The following is a 22,288-nucleotide window of genomic DNA, read 5'->3' as shown; positions in this document are numbered from 1 at the left end:
CATGTACTGTTGATTGTAATGCCTTTTAAAATGATTTATGAATTAAATTTTTATATACATGTGGTACTTGATCACCATTTTTGTACCCAAGAGTGGGTCAAACCCACTATGATTTGTCTATAATGAAATATTAAGCAGCCCCCTAAATATTTAATTCACTAGCTGAACTGCAACAGAGTGGTTTGGAAACGTGAGCCCTTCCGCTTCACTTAGAGGGACACTGCTGTATAACCAAATACATTATTAATGCCATTATTATTATTTAGGTCTTTATTATCACCTAATAATGGGCATGCTAGGAAACATTTGTCCTGCCCAAATAGAGCTAATATCTAACAACAGATTCAATGCTGTTGTTTTTCAGAGAGTAAATCTACGCTCCTAACTTTTATGAGCCATAGAAAAATAAGGAAAAAAAGGTACTTATTTATAAAAACTTTTGATAACCTATCTGGTAATGTTCTCAATGTTATGGATTTCTACTTCATGGATTTAGATGTATTTATGGATCAAATCATATTTCCTAAATATAAAACATATATAAAAAAGACAGTGGTTTGTTCTGTCTAAATTTTTAGTAAGCATATAATAAATTGATATAAAATAAACATATGAGCCCTAACCAGTTTGGCTCAGTGGATAGAGCATCAGCCTGCAGACTCAAGGGTCCCAGGTTCGATTCCGGTCAAGGGCACATACCTTGGTTGTGGGCACATACCCAATAGGGAGTGTGCAGGAGGCAGCTGGTCGATGTTTCTATCTCATTGATGTTTCTAACTCTCTATCTCTCTCCCTTTCTCTCTGTAAAAAATCAATAAAAATATATTTAAAAAATAAAATAAAATAAATACACGAGATCATAAAGAGAAAGAAAAAGAAAATTCTCTAACAAACCCTAATGGTGCTATTGTGAATGAGTTTTAAATTGGATGCTGGCACTCAAACCTAGGCTTAGGCATATTATGGTGGATTGCAAAATTCTGTTTATCAAGAAGGAGGGAACATGTCAACTTTTAAAGGTGAACATATGTCCACATGCAATTCTAAGAGAAATATTTACCACAGGACCATGTGCAGAAGGCTTTGAATGTGGTTAAATGTCAACAGTGGCTGTTTGATAGAAAAATGCAGATGGAATGTTGTGCCTGGGTGTTCAATAAAGAATAAAAATGAGATTAAATGCTCCTATACAAAGCTTGGTAGGACATGGTCTCTGTGACCACTAGTTTACCCATTTATAACTGTGTAATCTTCAGTAATTCAATTACCTTTTTATATTCAGTTTCCTTGTCTGCAAAGACCTTCCTTGTAGAATTGTTGCAAGGGCATAATGGACTAATGTGTGTGTGTAGAGGTGGAAGTTCACTGTTAGTTCATCTCTTTATTCCTCAGCCCCTGAGCACCAGTGTTATGAATGGTTGTACCACCACCACACACACACTCTCTTTGCTTTTCACTTGAGATGTATCCTTAAATATATTGATGCTGAGGAAAATAGACCCGATGCCTTATTAAATTTAAGGCCATGAGGATCAACATGCATATCAAAGTTTAGCTTGAGGTGTTTCAATGATGTTACAGTGCAGAGTGCTAAGATTGTGGACATTCTTTGAAAGATTCAGCTGGTATCCACAGCCTCATCTTTCCTACAGACAACCAGAGCTCTGTTGTAATTGGCATTCCTTTCCTTGAAGTCACCTTTTTGTTTGCATACCTTAAAAATACATTGAAAGTACTTTCTGTTTGAGTACCTGTTTTAAAAAAAGAAACTTGTTTAATTATTAAGACTTGTAGGTCATGGTGCAGTCAGAAATTTCCTTGCGTCCTTGAGTCAGGGCCAGCACTTTAGGCCACTCCAGATTTACCTTCTCTCCTAGAGAGATGGTGCCTCTTACAGTCAACCGATGGAAATGGTAGCCCAGGAGTGGGCAACACAGGGCCCTTTTCAGACTTGTGGCTAAACAAACCAATTAGAATTGCATGGCATCCACATGTCCACAAAGTGAACCAGTACACTGACCTAAACCATCAAGGACTCAGGCCATGACTGCTGTTCTTTCCCTTTCCCTAGATAAATGCTTACAGTGCAAGCGATTCCATTCAGTCCTTGTTTTGGGGGGAATGGATCAATTAGCAAGCAATGTCTCTTATCAGCTCCCTTCAGCTGCAGCGCTTCTGTTGGAATAGACTCTTGTATATGCAATGGTTAAACAATCTGGTAATCTGACTTGAATATCCTTAGGCTCCTTTGAATTAGAAACAGGCGGGGGAAATATATTAAAGCAGCATTTCTGTGACCTGATCACTGGGGTGGGATCGGTGATCTGTTTTGCAAGTTTGAACAGACAGCTCTGACTCTAAAATGGCAGGAGAGAGAAGAGCATTCCTAAGTTCAGCACAGAGTCAGTAGTGTGTGTAGGTAGAACAGCTAACCAACTTCCTTGTGTGGGAGAGCTGTTGTCTGCCCCTCCGGACCCATCCCCCCTTTTTGTTTATCCTGCTGTGATGCTGTGAACTTCAGGAGACAAAATCACACTGGTTGCTTTTTCAGTCTTTTTTGCCCATAGGCTTCTGACTAGGTTCGGCCAGTAGGGGACAAGTAGGGTGGGAGAAAAGTGAGGTTTGAGCCTTTAGTCCTCGGACTTCCTCCCTGTGGAGTCTATAATTCCTTTCAGTGGCCTTCTTCACCCGGCTCTTTCTCTTGGGCTTTGGCAATGGCTCTGTCCTCTGGTCTTTAGGTTGAGGTTGGGGATAACTTGGCTGTTGCTGGTTCTGGGCACTGCATTAGTCCTCGTGGCTTCTTTATACTCAGACAATAGCTTTGTAAATAATACCTTTATTGAACTCTCCTCAGATTACCCAATTCCAGTGTGCTATCCGTGCCTGCCAGGGCCTTGGAATGCTTCTGTCATTTTCTGCTGATGCTACCGAGGGGGTGGGAGACCCCAGGGAGATTCGGGCCCAGGATGACTCTGGTGTCTGCTAAATATGGCCAAATAGAAGTTTAGTTGGCCACGGCATTGCCAGAGTTGACTCATTCTCTTGGAGGTTATAATCTTGGAGCTACTTCTTCAGAATTGTGGAGTCAAGACATTTTTTTTTTGCTTGCTGTTTTCAGTCTGTGGTATTTTAGAATTCTTAGGAATTATACTATGGCATTAGAATGTTGTATTGGATGGAGCATGGATTGTGGAGTCAGGAAAACAATAGGTTTGAATTCTGCCTCTGGTACTGCCCAGCTGCATGGCACTAGACAGTTTATATAATTGCTATGTCTTCTTATGGAAAATGTGAGAATAATACTTGGTTCCTAGAACACATGTGTTCGGTCAGTTGGGTAAATATCTAGGTGTATGATCAGAGTGGCTGTACCATTTTGCATTCCCACCAGCAATGAATGAGAGTTCTAATTGCTCCATATCCCCACCAGCACTTGGTATTACCAATTCTTTTAATTTCTAGAAATATCTAAATTTAAACACATGTATTTCCTATTTTTAATCATTCTATAGCTTCTGGCCACAGTTAAAATTACCTAGGGTCTTCCGGCCTTTTAAAGAACTGTGTCCTTGTGCTGAAGTTTGACCATGTTACTTGTCCACTATAGCTAATTTTCTTTCAGAAGTCAGAAGTGCCTAAGGTCCCTTTTCAAGGTCTGAAAAAGCTAGTTTGGATACCTGACTAAGCTAATATTAATTAGAAACACTAGTTTCATATAATCACTGATTCATCAAATATTTATTGAATATCTATTGTATATTGGGACTTGGGGATAGAGCAGTGATTAAAAAAATGACAGGATCCTTGTGGTTATGGAAATTACATTTGTTGGGGGAGAGCAATTTTTCGTATAAATATATAACATAACATAACATCATATATAATGCAACATAATACAATATAAATTAGTGACCAAAGCAGAGTCTAGGAATTTAGAGAATCGTGGAGCTTTGAGTGGAGAAAGGGGTTGTCAGAGAAAGGCTCACTAAGAAGATGACTGTGAGCAGGTATCAGGAAGTGCTGAGGCAATGAGGTAGACAGATGTGCAGAGGATTGAGGTAGACAGGTGTACACAGGGTTGAGCATCCCAAGCAGAGAGCAGAGTAAGTACAGATACCCCGAAGTGGCGGGTGTTTGCCATGTTTGAAGAGCAATGAGGAGGCTGGAGCTGAGTAAGTGAAGGTGGTAGGACATGAAGTTGGAGAGAAGGTTGAGCTGGGTCTTGTTGGTTTCTGTAGATCAGTGTTTTTCACACTTGAATGTGCCTGGGCATCTTGTTGAAATACAGGTTCTGATTCAGAAGGTCTTGACTGGGACCTAAGATTATTCCTTTCTAATGAGCACCTGGGTGATATCACTGCTGCTGGTCCATGGGCCACATAGGGAATAGCAAAGTTGGAGACTCTGGTCATGGATTTATTCCAAATGAGACTTAAAGTCAGAGGAGAATTTTGAGCCTGGGAATGATATGATTTGATTGAAAATTTAGTCTCCCCTTTGTGTGTGGATAAACCTTTGAGTTAGTGAGGAACAAAGACAAGGGACCAGATAGGAGGCTACTGCCGTAGTCTGGGGGAAAGATTCTGGTGCTTGGTCTTGGGTGGTGGTGGAGGCAGTATGAGAAACATGCCAGGAAGCACAGTTGTGTAGTTAGTGCACTGCCCAAGGTACCAGTAGAGTAGGCAGGTTGAGCTGGGAGTCCAGCTGCATCCCACACGCTAAGCCTTTTGCTTTGTGACTCAGCAGCTGCGAGGAAGACACCCCACACCCTTTTGCAGTGCCTCCTCCCAGAAGGTAAGGGGTGGCCTTTGCAACTCCTGCAAAAGCAGGGTGGGCTGCCTGTGCTTGGGTTAAGCAGTGCTTGGAGATCATTTCGCAGATTCTGGGTGGTTGACATGCAGAAGAGTGTGACAGGAGCCTTCCTCCTTCAGTTTTCACTTGTACAGTCAGGTGCTGCCGCCTGAGTTCATAGCCCATGAAAGCTGTTCCTGGAGAGCAGAGCGGCCGCAGAGGAGCTGTGCTGAACTTCGAACTTTCCAGAGAGCAGTCTTTCAAAGAAATTGCTCCTGTCTGAGAAGGAGGAAAACACAGCAAGACATTTGTTGCAGGCTTCTCGCCATGAGTACATAGGAGTGAAATCTCTTGAAAAACATCTCTATACGACTATAAAAGCGGTCACTAAATATAAAAGGAGAGAGCCGGCCACCTATGCCAGTTTCCAAGCTCATCTGGTAGTTAATCTCCTGCTCCCTACTGCAAACCTGGCCTGCAGATATGTCTTGTTCAAAAACGAAACCGTAAAAAGAGGCATCGTGTGTTCTGCTGCTGCTGAAAAACTGTGGTTTCTCTGAGAATGTCTTCATCAAGCTGGGTGTTGGGTGGTGCTTACACTGGGTTCCTTCACAAAGACAGCTTTGCCCTTATGGGTCTCCTGGCAGCGTAGTGGGCACTGCCGTGGGTGTTTCCCACTGGTGTCCTCTGGGACTATGTCCTCTAGTTGGTTTGTATGCCATTTTTACTAACTTAGATCAACATGGTCTGATCCTGCAGACATGTTCCTGCAGATCAGACGTTGGCACCATGCCAAACCTGCTCGAAAGATACAGAAATAAGTGTGTTGTAACCCTTGGGTTGGCAGTGCTCCTGGCATGGATTGAGTTTCTTCATGGGGGTATCATGCTTGACTTGTCATGAACATGAGGTGACAGGAACCATGGCAACAGAAGTTGGAGAGGCAGCAATTCCTAGTGAGTCTCATTTGCTCCTCAGGTCTCCTCTGTTGAGCTGGATCCTATCCATCAACTCCTTTCTAAACCAACATGTTGAGTGCCAATAAGTGTGTCATGTGAGTCTGTCAGCACGATCTATCCATAATTAATTTTGTGTTCACAGAGATAGGAGTTGGAACTAACTCTCATCTGTAAAACAGTCTTGGATGAATTTATTCTTTAGAGCAGAAGAGTCAACACCCAATACCTACAGAGATCAAACATGCAACAGTAATGAGTGTGGAGGCCTGTGGGAGCCTGGAGCATGCAGCTGTCAGATGAGGGTGGCCACTGCTGAGCACACGCTGGTGGTCACCACATTCAAATGCTGTCCCTGAGTGACCATTTGGAGACATTCCAACAGAAGCCAGAAATTACAAGTCTTCTGTAACATCTCCTAGTTTTTAAATAATGGAAAGTAATTTAAAAGGATTCTACACATTGTTCAGGCCAATTGCTTTAGACGAAGCAAACCAAGTTTAAACGTTAGATTCAGCCACTGAAATGCTGTTAAGTTCAAACCTAGTGTATAAATATCCCACCATTTTCAAAATAAAGTATTTTAACAATAATGATAAGCTAATGAGCTGAAAAGGAGCTGTGGGAAAGAAATTTTCACAAAAAACACACACAAATAATTCTCATGAGCAGTGGAATTAATGTATTTAATCTGAAGAGGAAACCTGATGGCAGTTGCTGAGCATTCTGTGATCTCGATAATAAGTCATCCCAAGAAGTCAGAGGGCAAAACTCCATAGTAAGAGAGCTGTGAGTCCTCACCCTCATTCCTCCACGACCTATCTCGCTTGGCAATTATTTACCCTCCACGTACTGTGCATGTATTCTAAGGCCCGAGGGTCTACAAATGGGAAAAGTACTACTCCTTACATCTACTCAGTAACTTTGTGAAAATGAATTCCAAACTCTTAACCAAAGGAAGGTAGATATCTAGTCCAGGCCATGTCAGGGATGACCAATAGCAGGGAGCACAGTGGAGCAGGAAATCAGAGACCCCGCTCTGTGAGGAGCCAGGACTTGGCTTTGTAGTTGAGAGTTTGCTTCCTACTCCCCTCTAACTGAACATAAGATGAATTATTACGGGCTATATGAAAGAAATTACTTCATTGCAGTAATATTTTTGAACATTTTAGAATCACATGAATCATGTATAAGTGATTTATTCATTCTAAATATAATCTAGCTTTGTTTTAAAATATCAATAATTTGAAATCTCATCCTGGAGCCCTTCAAAGGTTGCTGGAGAACATTTTGAGCACACCCTGTATTTCAGCCTACAATTGTGATATTTTTTCTTGTTTAATTGGCTAACACCTTATCATGTTATTTGCATAATGTTGGTAATGGAACATTTTAATAACATATTAGTGAATTATCTGAAAAGAATATAACAAATTTATAGCACTAAGTTGACCCAAACCTACTTACATTAATATATTGTATTTATAATATAAAAAGCACATTTTTATGCTGTAGCTTATGATTCTGATAAGATGTTGGTGAAAGAGCTGTAAGCTAAAACCAGAAGTTGAGCAAAAACGATAATGATGTGAATATTAAAAATACCAACTATTATTTATTGAGAAGTTTCTGTGTGCCAGGCACAGTGCTAAATACATACATTATTCTATTCATCAGAGCAACTCAAAGAAGTAGACGTAAGCATCTTCAGTTCTTAGATGAAGACACCGAAGCTGAGAAACTTGAAACAGTTGGCTGGAGGTCACACAGATAGGCAGTAGAGTGGAATTCCGCCTCAGGCCTGTTTAGCTTTAAAGTCACCACCACATACTCCCTAAGTTATACTACTAATAAATTACAGAATTAGCCTTCACACTTGAATCTCCTAATTTAGGGTACCATTGTTTTTTGGACGATGTTACGTTTTGCTCTAATAGTACAGTATTTTTGAAAGTTCACACAAGCAGTCTGTATTAGGTGAATATGAACGTGTTCCCATATACCTGATGATGCAAATGAGCAGCAGCAGTTGGCAAGTTAAAATCCCCATCTCTTATTAAATCAGTTGGTTTTCAAGATCAAATAATATTATGATTGGATAAAAGTATGTGTTGTGTACCACCTCTTTCTTCTGTTTAATTAGTCTTTCTCTGTTTAATTAATTTCCTTTCTGAAGCCTTGTACTTGCTTCTTTTTGATGAATATGCAATGAACTTTTCCCAGTATGCCTACATTGGGTTTGAAGAAAAAATATTGACCTATGTGTCAAATGATTTTTCTTTTTTATTATTACTCTTAATTAAAGCCATTTAACCTGCCCTCAGACCTGCTGTGATTCACTGGAGACCGCTGTGCATTCAAACTCTTTGGATTAGCTCCACAGCGTGATAACAAAGCTCACATTGGTTGGAAAATTAATGATGGATACCTCTCACTTCCCAAGAGAAGGAAAAATGAATCGACTGTTTTTTGAGATGACTTAAACACACACACAGAATTGACAAACGGCTCGACTGTATTTACACTGGTATTAGTTTGGAGACAGTTGAAGGTTTTTAACTCCTGCTTTCAAATTTGAACTCGTACAACTTTGAACATGAACTACAACATTAAGAATAATATTTATGAAAATGTCATGATTTAATTTGTTATTCTGTAACTTTTTAAGCAAGCTCCACAGAATGATGTTTTTGTTGTTTCCAGAGATATAGAGTGAAATGATGGCCATATCCTTCAAAGTGAGATTGCTTGTTATATTATGTAATGAGTATCATTAGCTTATTTCAATGCTTCTAATACTATCAAAGTTCTCTTTGGGATTCCCTTAGTTTTCACATTAACCTCCTCAGCTTACAGAGGGCTTTTCCCTTTTGATTCTCGGGAAAGTTTGTGAGTTAAGTGATCCCCATTTTATATATAAAGATCTGTGGCTCTGCAGGTGACAGGATGACTTGCTGTCTGAGGTTGGTGTGTGCAGAGGGGACTGTGACCTCAGGCTTTCCGACTTGGGCTATAGCAGGTCCTTGAATTTCTCAGTACCTCCCTGTGTTCAGTTGCATAAGCTTTCTAGAACTGCCAGTCAGGAACCTTGACTTGCATTTTTCTTTGAACTTTGAACTGAATTAGAATTTCCTTAGAGTAATTATTGAATAGCAATTACATGAATTGCCTACGTTGATTTATTCCTAGATGAAGATGCCAAAATTCCCATATAAAATGAAAATAGGCCTTTAATGGGAAGAGGAGGGGAATTTAAAACTCTATTATCAATGTACATTCATTTAGCTTCAGAAAGGCCTTGCTGGTAATTATGCATGTGTGATTAAATGACACCATTTATAGTTCTCCTTATAAGTCTTTTTCAAAAAAAATTTGGATAAAATACATGTTCTTTTTGTCTTGATAAATAATATTTTGTATATACAAAGAAACCTTCAGGAATATTATTACTGACACTTAACCTTTGGCTTCCAGTTACATGAGCAGTAAGATTGCCAAGCCTGATGGCCTGTGAGCCAAATCTAGTTTTCCATCTATATTTGTATGACTCTTGAGCTAAGGAAGTATTTTATAGTTGAAAATAAATCATATTCAAACTTTAGTGTCCATGGATAGTTTTATGGGGACACAGCTACATTCAGCTCATTTATTTGTGTATCTTCTGTGGCTACTTTTGTAATGATAGAGTCGTGCAGTTGTGACAGACTGTTTGGTCTATAAACTCAAAAATGTTTACTAGTTTGCTCTTTACAGGAAAAATTTGCCAACTCTGATCTAAAGGAAAGTACAGTGGGGCCTTGACTTACGAGTGTCCCAACTAACGAGTTTTTTGAGATACCAGCTGTCTCTCGGCCGATTTTTTGCATTGAGTTGACAGAGTAATTTGAGTTAACGAGCTCCTTAACAAACGAGCTTGGTCTCAGAACGAATTAAACTCGTAAGACAAGGCCCCACTGTATATCTGCATTGTTTTAAATACATATTTTATTTCATAAATAAAAGGTGTTGTGTCTTGGATTTGGGGAAGAAGAAGCATAGTATTCAGTGACCTACAGAAGAATTGACTTAAGTAGGCCAGTCAGGCAGAAGGATGTTAAACTTTTGGCCAGTTCCAAAAGCTGCCCGCTCCAGCCTTCAGGGACACTAATGTGGATTAAGACATTGCTTCTCCTGATGAACTCTGTTAAACTATATGCAGCTCATCTATTAGTGATCATTAATTTGGAGTTTCCCATTGGAATCAATAGCAATGATGGGAACATATGAGATATTTTATTAGAGGCTTATTTTACTGTGATCAATGTATTTACTTATTTTAAGATATATTAAAAAAAAAACAGATACAACATCAAACTTTTGATTTCATGGGTGATATGAGATTAAAGTATTTACATAAAAACATGAGTTGATATAAAGAAAAATAGAGAGTAACAGATAATATCTAAGTTTGGTAAATATTTTGAACTTAGTAAACAAATGGCCAAAGTTTAGAAAACTCTACTTAAAAAAATGAAAACAAATTAGGTTATAAATGTAGTTGGAAGATCCTGGGCATGCCAGAAACACACAGAGGTAAATTTTGAAGAAGTGAGATGAGGGGATTCCCTGAGGAAAGCCAGGCTCATCTTCCAGTGGGGAGAGAGGATCAGGGGAGGGAGGTCAGAATTTGGTCTGGGATTATTTGGAACATTAAGAAAGCATTGCTCTGCACCATGCTCTTTAGAGTTCATTCAGGTATTGAGTGAAGAGATTGCTAACATTATTTCATTACTAGAGGCCGGATGCACGAAATTCGTGCAAGAGTAGGCCTTCCTTCCCTTGGCTGCCAGCACCGGCTTCCCTCTGGCACACTGGACCTGGGCTTACCTTGCAGCCCGGCTTTGTCCAGAAGGTCATTTGGAAGGATATCCCGTCTAATTAGCATATTTTGTGTTTATTAGTAGAGATATCTGATTGTACTTTTTGGGATGCTTACAGATTTTGGTATTGGAAACCTTGAAAGATATCTTTTGATAATGTTGTGTCTATTACATGCATCTTATGAAATGAGAATATTTTTCCTCTTCAGTTTGGTATCTTGGTTTAATAGTTTATTTTTTAAGGCTATTTTATATGCTTGAACACAAGGATTTTAATAGCTGCATAGGGTTCCACTGCATGAATGAAAATAGTTAAATCAATTCTCCATAAAATTTTATATTTTTGTTTTGTTTTGCTATTATAAATAATTCTGAGATAAACAACGTTGATCCTTAGTTACATTTTTTATCATTTCCTTAGAATCAATTTTTATACAGGGTTCCTTGCTTAAAGGGTATGCGCATTTGTAAGATTTAATGTGTAATGTCAATTGCCATCCAGAAAAGTTGTACACATTTACATTTTCACTGGGAAGGTGCATGAATGCAAAGTTTGTTTATTTGTTTATAGATCTATATCCCTATATCTGAGAAAAGTTTTATAACTTTTAAAATATAGAATTGACACATTTCTCATACATAGTATATTAAAAAATTTATTTATCTATTGTGATGACGAATGACAATCTTTATTTCACTATTTTCCATTGACTTGCTGGTACAATGGGAAAACAGTAATTTTTGGTATATTTTGTAAATGGTTATAATACTGAGCTCTCCTATTCATTCTAAAAATATTTAAGATTATTCTCTCCATTTGCATTTAGGCAACAGAGGTTAGAGTAGGTCCTAGGAATGAAAATCTTTGAACTTTTCTCTCTTTTTGTGAAGATGCACATAAAAGATTCTGTTATTGGTTAATCTTACCTAAACTCCAAAACAATGATCATAAGTAAAGTACTGATCTAATTTGGATGAATACATCTGGATTAATCTATAATTTTGGAGGCTTCCCTTTAAGAGTAGAACTTTTAGAAATATTAAAGTCTTGTTTGGTGTTACTTATCAAATTTGTTTTAAAAAGAGAGAATATGATTAGTCTTAGAAAACAGTTGAATTATGTTCAACATTATTAAGAATCCAGGATGGATTTGGGCATAGCTGTAGTTCCTTGCTTCTTTTAGCTTAAAAAAAAATTTATGTTTTAATTTAGTTTTTCATCTATGTGAAATTGTTTAACTAGAGTGTTAAGGTCAATGGTATAATAAAATGCCACTGATTCCTCATTTTTACTTTTTTTTTCATTTAGCAATGTCCATTGGCTTTCAAATAAGTTGATTTTTAGGGGACTGGATTTGGCTGCTGTAGCTCTAATAAAAGATGCTGCTGTAAAGAATTGACATTTTAGGTGCTATCAGGCTTTTATGCTCTTGATATCCTAGCATCTCGGTGAAGAATTAGGTATTTATACACGGGTGGAAGCAAATCTAATGAACACAAGAAGCACTGTGAAACGGTGTGCTTAATACTTTGTTTTGCTTTTGCTTATTTCTTCTTAATCTTCGAGTGTCATCACTGGGAACAAAAAGATTCAAGTTAGTGTCCTTAAAAACAAAATGATGGACAAAATAATCTCAGTCAAATTGTCATTTATTAGGGGCTTTGAAAGTCAAGATTATTATTATTTTTTAAGGATACACTGTATAATTATACCAATGCACTAATAATATTCATTCAGGGTGGGGAAATAGTAGGCTTACAGATATTTGTGTGGAAAATAATACAATAATCTATAATAATAAAAGCATAACATGCTAATTAGACCAGACATCCTTCTAGATGTCCTTTTGGACGACCTACCGGACGAAGCCAGGGCTGTGAGGGAAGCCGGGGTTCCAGGTGCCTGCCTATGGCCGGAGGGAAGTCCAGGTCCCAGGTGCCGGAGGGAAGCCAGTGAAGGCCTACTCTTGGATGAATTTCATGCATTGGGCCTCTAGTAAATAAATAATAACACAAGAACAAACTCTGTCTTGCATAGTCATAACTATAAACCTACTTTTGCCCCACACTATATGTTGTTGTTTTTTGGCTCAGTACACCTTCTTCCTTTTCTTAGAATTAGGACCTTAACCTACCTCTAGAGAGAATCAGCACTCATTCATTCTCTCCCTGTGTCCTAGGGTGTGAATGGCCTGACCTTTGGGGGTGGATTTGTGATCTAGACCTTGTCTGTGACCAAACACTTTTCCCTTCTTCTTCTCCCTTCACCCCTTAGGGAGTTACCGGGATTGGACCTAAGCCAAGCAGGGCAAATGAATGAGGTTCTCAGGACTTGTCTGTAGTATGTTGGGGGGAGAGGCACTCATTTCCCCTGGGGATGAATAATAAATCCAATGAAAGTCTGGATGTGGGAAGGCCCTCTGAGTCACCTATGGGGAGAAGAAATCAGAGGCAAGAGCTAGAGAGGGACAGGCTCCTGAGGCCCTTCTTTTAGCCCCTCAGTCAGCTTTGGCCCAAATGAGCTTCTCCATGGATGCCAATATTCTATTGGCTAGTACATTTTCTTGTTTTGCCTTCCCTCTTAATTCAACATAGGAGTTTAGGTCAAAGGTAAAAGGAAGAATCCTGAGAACTCTTCTGTTATTCTTCTCTGGCTACACTGGCTCAGTGTTGTCCCTGAGACATAGGACTCCAGGCCATTTGCATTTGCTGGTCCTTCAGACTGGAAAGTTCTCCCCTTCCCTGCGGGTTGGTCTTCACACCTTCACATCTGTGCTGAGATGTAACTCCTCAGGGAGGCCTTCCCTGACTTTCTGTTTAAAATGGAAGCATGCACACTCCTGGAAATGCCTCTTAGCATAGAGAACCTCTAATTATTTGTACATCATCAGTATTCCCCACCTCCACTGAAATATTAGACTCTTGAAGGAAGAGATTTGTGTCTTTTATTTTCTGCAGTATCCCTACCACCTCAAATGTTTCTGGATAGGGCGGGTGCTCAATAAATATTTATTGAATTGTATATAAAAATGATAGCTAATTATTTGGGAGAGTATTCACTTATTAATTGCAAAGGGAAAATGGTAATTTATACAGTGGAACAACCTGAAGGGCACCATGTTAATCAAGTGACCAAAGTCAATGTAACCAACAATGGGATGAATGGAATCTCATGGCTCTGATGTGATGCACTGAGAGGGACACCATCGCTTCTGTGTTATCTTGCCACAAACGCAAGGAAACATAAGAAAACATCAGATAAATCCAATATGAGAAGCATTATATAAAATAACTCTGTTATTTTTCAAAAATACCAATTATACTGTGATCATATAAGATATTTTCCTTGTTCTTACAAAATACACACTGAGGTATTTAGGGGTAAATTATTATGGTGTTTGCTACTTCAAATATTTTAGCACTATCTATATCTGTAGCTATATGTTTATATCTATAGCTAGCCATAATCTGTCTGCCTGTCAATCAATCAATCAAGAGAAAACAAAACAGCAAATGCCATGACATTTAAATTAAGTGAAATGAGGTATAAATGAAAATTCATTGTATTAAGAAAACTTACAGATAAATTGCAAAAATCATATTAGGTAGTATCATATAAAATTACCAATATTTGGTCATTTTTTTACTTATAAAATGCCCATTTTACATAGTTTATCTAATACTCATAACTTTTCTGTTTTATTCTTTAAATGTAAATTAAATAAAAGAAAGAAAACATGGGCATGACTGGACAGTCTTTGCTGAGTAACATATTTAAAAAGTCAAGCTGATATAAATTATTGGGGGGAATTTCTCCCAGTAATTTATATCAGCTTGACTTTTTAAGATCCCATATTCCATGTACTTGCTGAGGGAAAGAAAGAAAGGAGATGTAGAGTTGCCAGTTAGTGGCTTCTTGGCTCCTCCTGACAATTTGTCATACTTGATATCTATACTAATAAAAGGGTAATATGCTAATTAGACTGTGTTGACCAGACATCTTCCGGTCGTGTTGTCCTCCTTCTGGACAAAGCCATGGTGGTGGGGGCTGAGGCAGAGGTGGTTAGGGGCGATCAGGCTAGCTGAGGAGGGCAGTTAAGGGCAATCAGACAGGCAGGCAGAGGCGGTTAGGGGCAATCAGGCAGTCAGGAAGGTGAGTGGTTAGGAGCCAGCAGTCCCGGATTGCAAGAGGGATGTCCAACTGCTCATTTAGTGGGATCGGGCCTAAACTGGCAGTCAGACATCCCCCGAGGGGTCGTGGATTGGAGAGGGTGCAGGCCAGTCTAAGGGACACCCCCACCCCCATGCACGAATTTCGTGCACTGGGCCTCTAGTTCATTTATAATCAGTTTGGAGCTCTAAACTCCTCCCTGTGCAAATAGTTCCAAGCCTCTTGGTCCAAGCTCATCTGGAATGTGTCTGCTGGGACTGGATCACATGGACTCTATTCTCTTCTCCCTCCCGCTCTTCTCCAGGCCCAGTCTCCTAAGCAGTTGGTGGTTGGGTGGGTGTGGGGTACGGGGTACGGGTGGGTAAAGAGGCCTCTATGTGAGTAACAAGCACAGCAGCTGGATTAACTGGAGGAGGTTCCTTTCCCTGCTACTATGTGCTTCTCTGGCTGGTACTGAAGGTACAGGGCCATGACTTCCGCAGGGTCTCCTTACTCCTTTTGATTGTGGTCTGCTGTGAGTTCCTCCTGCCTCGGGGTTCTCAGAACAGGCAGTGCAGGTGCTCTGCCCTGGCTCCAAACTCAGTGACCTCTAGGGGAGCCTTTATGTCTTTTTATAACCTTCTTGCAGTGATACCTGCCACAGCCCACCTTCGATTGTGAATCCCTTTGCTCCCTTGCAAATCTAAGCAGGGCACAGCCTTGCAGTGTGCATGGGACCAGATAAGAGTTCAATAAATGTGCGCTGTCTACAGAGAACACAGGAAATTATATCAAGACATGAGTGACCAGCAACATAATGAGATGGCTTGGCCCTGGATCATGGATCAAGGTACATCGCTCAATTTTAAGCCCCTCTGAAGATGGAGAGTGAGCCGTGTGCACACTAGACAGGTCAAGGTAACCAGGGCATAATTGGAGCACAAACTGGGAGTTACAAAGAGGCTATTTAACTATATCTCCTCCTGATTTCCCTGAACAAGGCTGGGACCAGTGTGCTGCCATCTTGGTGAGTTCACTGGTCAGAGTTATGAAGACTAGTGCTAAAACCCCCTGTAGGCCTGCCTCCACTGAACCCACTTTAAGGTAATTTAATTTCACAAAAAATTTCTTAGGCTGTTTGTGTAGGTGTATGTGCTGACATACAAAAACCCAGGGCACTCTGTCCTAGGAGCTCTAACATCCCCACCCTCAGGATGACTTCGGCTGCTGCTCCCCCCTGGGGACTGCTAACTTCCTTCAGTAAAGGATGCATGAGTGCCAGGCACTCTTTAAGCACCTGAAACATTGAGTCATTCGGTCCTCAGATCAACAGAACAAATTTGTGAAATGAGCGCTATTCCCATTTTACAGATGAAGAAGCTGACTTAGGGAGGTGACATGGCCATTACATTCTATAGCAAGATTTTGACTCTAGCTCTGCCTGGTTCAAAGTCTGTTGCTCATAAGCCCTGCCTTAAAATATGCATAAGTATGTCTAATAAAAGGAGGAAGTGTCCCGAAGAAGGAGCTAGTAGAAGATGGCCCACGCGTATGTTTACTGTTTCTAAACATCACCACAGGGAGTGTTTAAAAGGGAGATGCCTGTCTCAGGATTCTGTGGGTGGGATGGTGAGTGTAGTCTTTTTAAAGCACCACAGGTGATTCTGATGTCCTTACTGCACTGTTAGCTAGATTTAGCCCTGGGCATTCATTAAACTTTATTCTAGGGAAACATGTAAATTCCATTTCATTTTGTGGAATATTGTTGGGGATTTTACCTTGAAGATGTTTGGGCTCTAATTATAAGGCAATATGATCAATAAGCACCTTGTTTTATGATTTGGATAGTATTTAGAATAATGGGCACAACATGTTTTCTGTTAGTTGGTTGGTTATTTAATATGGAAGAGATGTGTGCCATCTGGAAGAGATGCATTACCTTGTAGGATATCCTAGTATAAGATGGCTTTTCAAAGACAAAGGCAGAGATAATGGATAGCCAAGGAGAATGAGGCTCTTAGTAAAAACATTCAGAAATTCCACAACTACCCTCCGACGTGGGCCATTACGACTGCTCATTTGAAGATATCCAGCAGCTAAAGTAAGTTCTCTCTGAATTCTGGTTCCCTGCTCTTTTTTCTCGTGACAGACAGTACTTGTTGTGGTTAGCAGAAAGCAGACTTCTTTTATTTATTTTTTAAATATTTATTGTTGAAAGCATTACATATGTCCCCATTTCCTCCCCATTGACCCCTTCTAGCCCCTTCACCCCCTATCCCAGGCCTTCACCACCCTATTGTCTGTGTCCATGGGTTATGCGTATATGCATACAAGTTCTTTGTTTGATCTCTTCCCACCCACTCACCCCCACCTTTCCTCTGAGATTCAACAGTCTGTTCCATGCTTCTATGTCTCTGGATCTATTTCATTCATTAGTTTATTTTGTTCATTAAATTCCACTTATAAGTCAAATCATGTGATACTTGTGTTTCTCTGATTGGCTTATTTCGCTTAGCATAATGCTCTCCAGGTCCCTCCATGCTGTCTCAACAGGTAAGAGATCCCTCTTTTTTACAGCTAGATAGTTTTCCACGGTATATATGTACCACAGCTCTTTTATCTACTCATCTACTGATGGGGACTTGGCCTATTTCCAGATCTTAGCTATTGTAAATTGTACTGGTAGGAACATAGGAGTGCATATATTCTTTCTGATTGGTGTTTTGGGTCTCTTAGGATATATTCCTAGAAGTGGGGTCACTGAATCAAATGGCAGTACCATATTTAATCTTTTGAGGAAACTCCATACTGTTTCCCATCAGTCTGCATTCCCACCAGAAGTGTACTAGGTTTCCCTTTTCTCCACATCCTTGACATTGGTTGATTTGTTGATGGTAACCATTCTGACAGGTTGTTTTAATATGCTTCTCTGATGGTCAGTGAGTTTGAGCATTTTTTCATATGTCTCTTGGCCATCTGTATGCCCACTTTGGTGAAGTGTCTATTTAGGTCCTTTGCCCATTTTTTAATTGGATTGTTTGTCTTCCTTTTGTTAAGTTGTATGTGTTCCTTATATATTTTGGATATTAAACCTTTACCAGATGTATCATTGCCAAATATGTTCTCACATACAGTGGGCTCTCTTTTCATTTTGTTGAAGTTTTCTTTTGCTGTGCACAAGCTTTTTATTTTGATGTAGTCCCATTTATTTATTTTCTACTTAGTTTCCTTTGCCTTAGAAGATGTATCCACAAACATATTGCTATGAGAGATGTCTGAGATTTTGCTGCTTATGGTTTCTTCTGGGATTTTTATGGTTTGACAACTTATATTTAAGTCTTTTATCCATTTTGAGTTAATTCTTATGGATGGTGTAAGTTGGTGGTCTAGTTTCATTTTTTTTTTTTTTTTTTTTTGCACATATCTCTCCAATTTTCCCAACAGCATTTACTGAAGAGACTGACTTGACTCCAGTGTATGCTCTTGCCTCCTTTGTCAAATATTAATTGAGTGTAATGGCTTGGGTCTACTTCTGTTGAGGTATAGTCCCTTTAGTCCCACTTTGCTGAGAGTTTTTATCAAAAATGGGTGTTGGGTTTTGTTGAATGCTTTTTTTGTGTCTATTGATATAATCATGTGATTTTTGTCTTTCAATTTTTTATCTGATACATCATGTTTTTTGATTTGTGACTATTGTACCAGCCTTGCATCCCTGGAATAAATCCCACTTGGTCATGGTGTATGATCTTTTTAATATATTACTGAAGCCGATTTTGTTGAGGATTTTAGCATCTAAGTTCATCTGTGATATTGGCCTGTAATTCTCTTTGTAGTGTCTTTATCTGTTTTTAGAAATAGGATAATGCTGGCCTCATAAAAAGAACTTGGAACTGTTTCTCTCTCTCTCTCTCTCTCTCTCTCTCTCTCTTATAATTTGAGGAGGATAAGTATTAGTTCTTTGAATGTTTGATAAAACTCCCCTGTGAAGTTATCTGGACCAGGACTTTTGTTTTTTGTTTGCTGGGAGTTTTTTTACTACTGTTTCAATTTCATCAAGTGTTTTTGGCCTGTCTATTCAGATTTTCTGATTCTTCCTGATCCAGTTTTGGAAGACTGTATTTTTCTAGGAATTTATCTATTTCATCCACGTTGTCCAGCTTGTTGGCATATAGTTACTCATAGTATTTTCTTACATTCCTTTGTATTGCTGTGGTGTCAGTTGTTACTTCACTGCTTTTGTTTCTGATTTTATTTATTTGGGTTCTCTCTCTTTGTTTCTTGATGAGTCTGGTTGAAGGTTCATCAATCTTGTTTATCTTTTCAAAGAATCAGCTCTTGGTTTCATTGATCTTTTGTTTGTTTGTTTTTTTAGTTTTTATGTCATTTATTTCTGCTCTAATCTTTATTATTTCCTTCATTCTATATACCCTGGGTTTTTCTTGTTATTCTATTTCTAATTCTTTAAGTTGTAGGGTTGAATAATTTATTATTATTATTATTATTATTATTTGCTTTTTGAGGTAGGCCTGAAGTACTATGAACTTCCCTCTCAGGACTGCTTTTGCTGTGCCCCAGGGAGTTTGGGTTGTGTGTTAATTTTCATTTGTTTCTAGGAAGTCTTTTATTTCTTTCTTGATCTCATTGGTAACCCATTCATTTTTTAATAACATGCTATTTACCCTCCATGTATTTGAATGTTTTGAGTATTTTTACTCTAGTTGATTTATAATTTTATTCCATTGTGATATGAGAAGATGCTTGATAAGATTTCAGTCTTCTTGAACTTGTAGAGACTTGTTTTGTGACCTAACATGTGGTCTATCTTTGAGAATTACCCATGTGCACTTAGGAAGAATGTATATTCTGCAGCTTTGGGGTGAAATGTTTTATAAATGTCAACTAAATCTATCTGATCCAGTATGTCCTTTAGAGTCACTGTTTCCTTGATAATTTTTTGTCTGGAAGATCTATCCAGTGAAGTCAGTGGGGTGTTAAAGTCCCCTACTATAACCTTATTGCTGTTGATCTTTCCCTTAAAATCCTCCAGAAGTTTTTTTTATATATTTAGGTGCTCCTATATTGGGTGCATATATGTTTACAAGGGTTATATCCTCTTGTTGGATCAATTCCTTTAGAATTATGTAGTGACATATATTGTCTCTTATAATGGCCTTCATTTTGAAGTTTATTTTGTCAGATATGAGTATTGCTACCCCAGCTTTTTTTTCGTTTCCATTTGCATGGAAAATTTTTGTTCATCTCTTTACTCTCATCCTGTGTGAGTCTTTTGTTCTGAGGTTGGTCTCTTGTAGAAAGCATATATATGGGTCATGTTTTCATATCCATTCAGCTATCCTATGCTTATGCCTTTTGATTGGAGCATTTAATCCATTTATACTTAATATTTATTATTGATAGGTACTTATTTATTGGCATTTTAATTGTTTATGCCCATGAGCTTTTTGCTCTCTTGATTACAGCAGTCCCAGCAGACTTCTTTTAAACGTATATTTGAAAATACAAGCTTGCCTCCTTACAATGATCAGTTTACCTTTCCTCCCATGTCTCTTTGCTTTATAAGGTCTTCTGTCTTTTCCCAGTAACTTTCTTTTGAATTTTTGAAACTTAAATCTACGTACATATACTTTTTTTTGTAAAGCCTGGCCTAATTTTTACTTTTCATGACATTCCATTTGCTCTTTACCATTCACAAAGTTCTCATTTTAGCCAGTTTATTACATGGGCAATCATCTTTTTTTTTCCCTAAAGTCTTCTATTGTCTTCCTGATTTTTCTCCTCTTTTTCTCAGGGTTTGTAATCTGTCAATGTGTACTTGCTTTTAAGATTTCTATCCCAAAGGTATTCCTCTGTGATTCTTTACTGAATTACGAAAGACTGTCTGAGTAAGTCCCTTCTTTCGAATTGTCTCTATTGGTATAGGCCAGTGGTCGGCAAACTCATTAGTCAATAGAGCCAAATATCAACAGTACAACGATTGAAATTTCTTTCTTTTTTTTTAAAAATACATTTTATTGTTTTTTTACAGAGAGGAAGGAGAGGGATAGAGAGTTAGAAACATCGATGAGAAAGAAACATCGATCAGCTGCCTCCTGCACGCCCCCCACTGGGGATGTGCCCACAACCAAGGTACATGCCCTTGACCGGAATCAAATCCAGGACCCTTGAGTCCGCAGGCCGACGCTCTATCCACTGAGCTAAACCAGTTCTGGCAGATTGAAATTTCTTTTGAGAGCCAAATTTTTTAAACTTAAACTATATAGGTAGGTACATTGTTATTAACTTAATTAGGGTACTCCTAAGGCTTAGGAAGAGCCACACCCAAGGAGCCAAAGAGCCGCATATGGCTCAAGAGCCGCAGTTTGCCAACCACGGGATAGGAAATCGACCAACACATGGAAAGCAATAGATCTGATGAACATTGAGCTATTGACTGGATTCTCTGGCAAATTTTGTGGTAGGTTATTCCTACCATGATGATGATGGTCATATTGATGAAAATAATTCTTAAGGTGTGTTAAATGCTTACTGTGGCTCAGGCATTGGACTGAACATTTTGCACCTATCATCTCCTTTATTCTTCATAACAATGTGCTGAGCTCAGTATTTTTTGTGTGTTTAAGAGAAAGAAAACAAAGAAAAAATACTGTTTTACGTGTGTGTGTGTGTGTGTGTGTGTGTGTGTGTGTGTGTTGAACCTGTGGAGGAAAAGGAGGGGCCAGAGGTGAAAACAGAACCACATGAGAGGGAACAGCCAGGATTAGGTGTCACTTTCAGCTCTATTTAGCCTGATGATGCCACAGGGATTGTTTCATGGGGTCCCCTCTAACGTCAAAACACTGTCCACCTCACTCCTGCTCCAGGGTGTCAGAGAAGATAGGAATATAGATTTTTATCATTGTGCTGCTGCTGTTAACCACAGTGCAGTTAACCAACCCTTTTTGTGTTTTGATGACACAATGTAAATGAGAAGGTTTCTCATAGGAATACTCTGTGGCTGTCTTTATCACATAAGGGCTAGACTTCTGGTGGGGAGGTGAGAAAGAGGAAAAGTAGATTGAGAGAGGAGTAGAGAGCAGATCCAAACTTTAAGTGCTTTATTAAATGCAGAATTGTAAAATGCTATGACATATGAGGAAACTAATGTGAAAAGTGTTAACCTAAAAATAAAAGGCCAATGAGAGGCAATAAGCATTTATTTGCTACCAAAAGCAGTAGTTATTCAGGAAGCACTGATTCAGGCAGAAGCCCAGATGGTGTTTCCTTTAGGAGACAAAGGCAAGAGGTATTTATAAGAAAGGCAAGAGAACAATTACATCAGAAGACAGAAGGCATCTATTGGTGCAGATAAGCTAACACAGTGATGCTAATTCAATGTTTTTAATTTTCAGTCTGGTAGCCATCACTGGGTACTCGTAATACCTTCTTTCTTGTTATGTCTGCAAACAGTTGATTGGGATACAGTGTTGCTTTAGACCCACCCAAAGGTTAATTTGCCCTGTTTCAGCATTCTA

The 22,288-nt window shown here is 38.9% G+C and overlaps 1 protein-coding gene across 1 annotated transcript in view; it reads left to right on the top strand.

Annotated features, from left to right (window-relative positions):
- THSD7B (thrombospondin type 1 domain containing 7B) overlaps window positions 1-22,288 on the top strand; it is an 838,394-nt gene that overhangs the window by 40,544 nt on the left and 775,562 nt on the right. The window lies entirely within an intron of this gene.

This window comes from Myotis yumanensis, unplaced genomic scaffold (assembly GCF_028538775.1).
Source record: "Myotis yumanensis isolate MYYU_CA2020_CCGP unplaced genomic scaffold, mMyoYum1.0.hap1 SCAF_8, whole genome shotgun sequence".
NCBI classification, from domain to species: domain Eukaryota; kingdom Metazoa; phylum Chordata; class Mammalia; order Chiroptera; family Vespertilionidae; genus Myotis; species Myotis yumanensis.
This window is presented reverse-complemented; position numbering and strand designations above follow the sequence as displayed.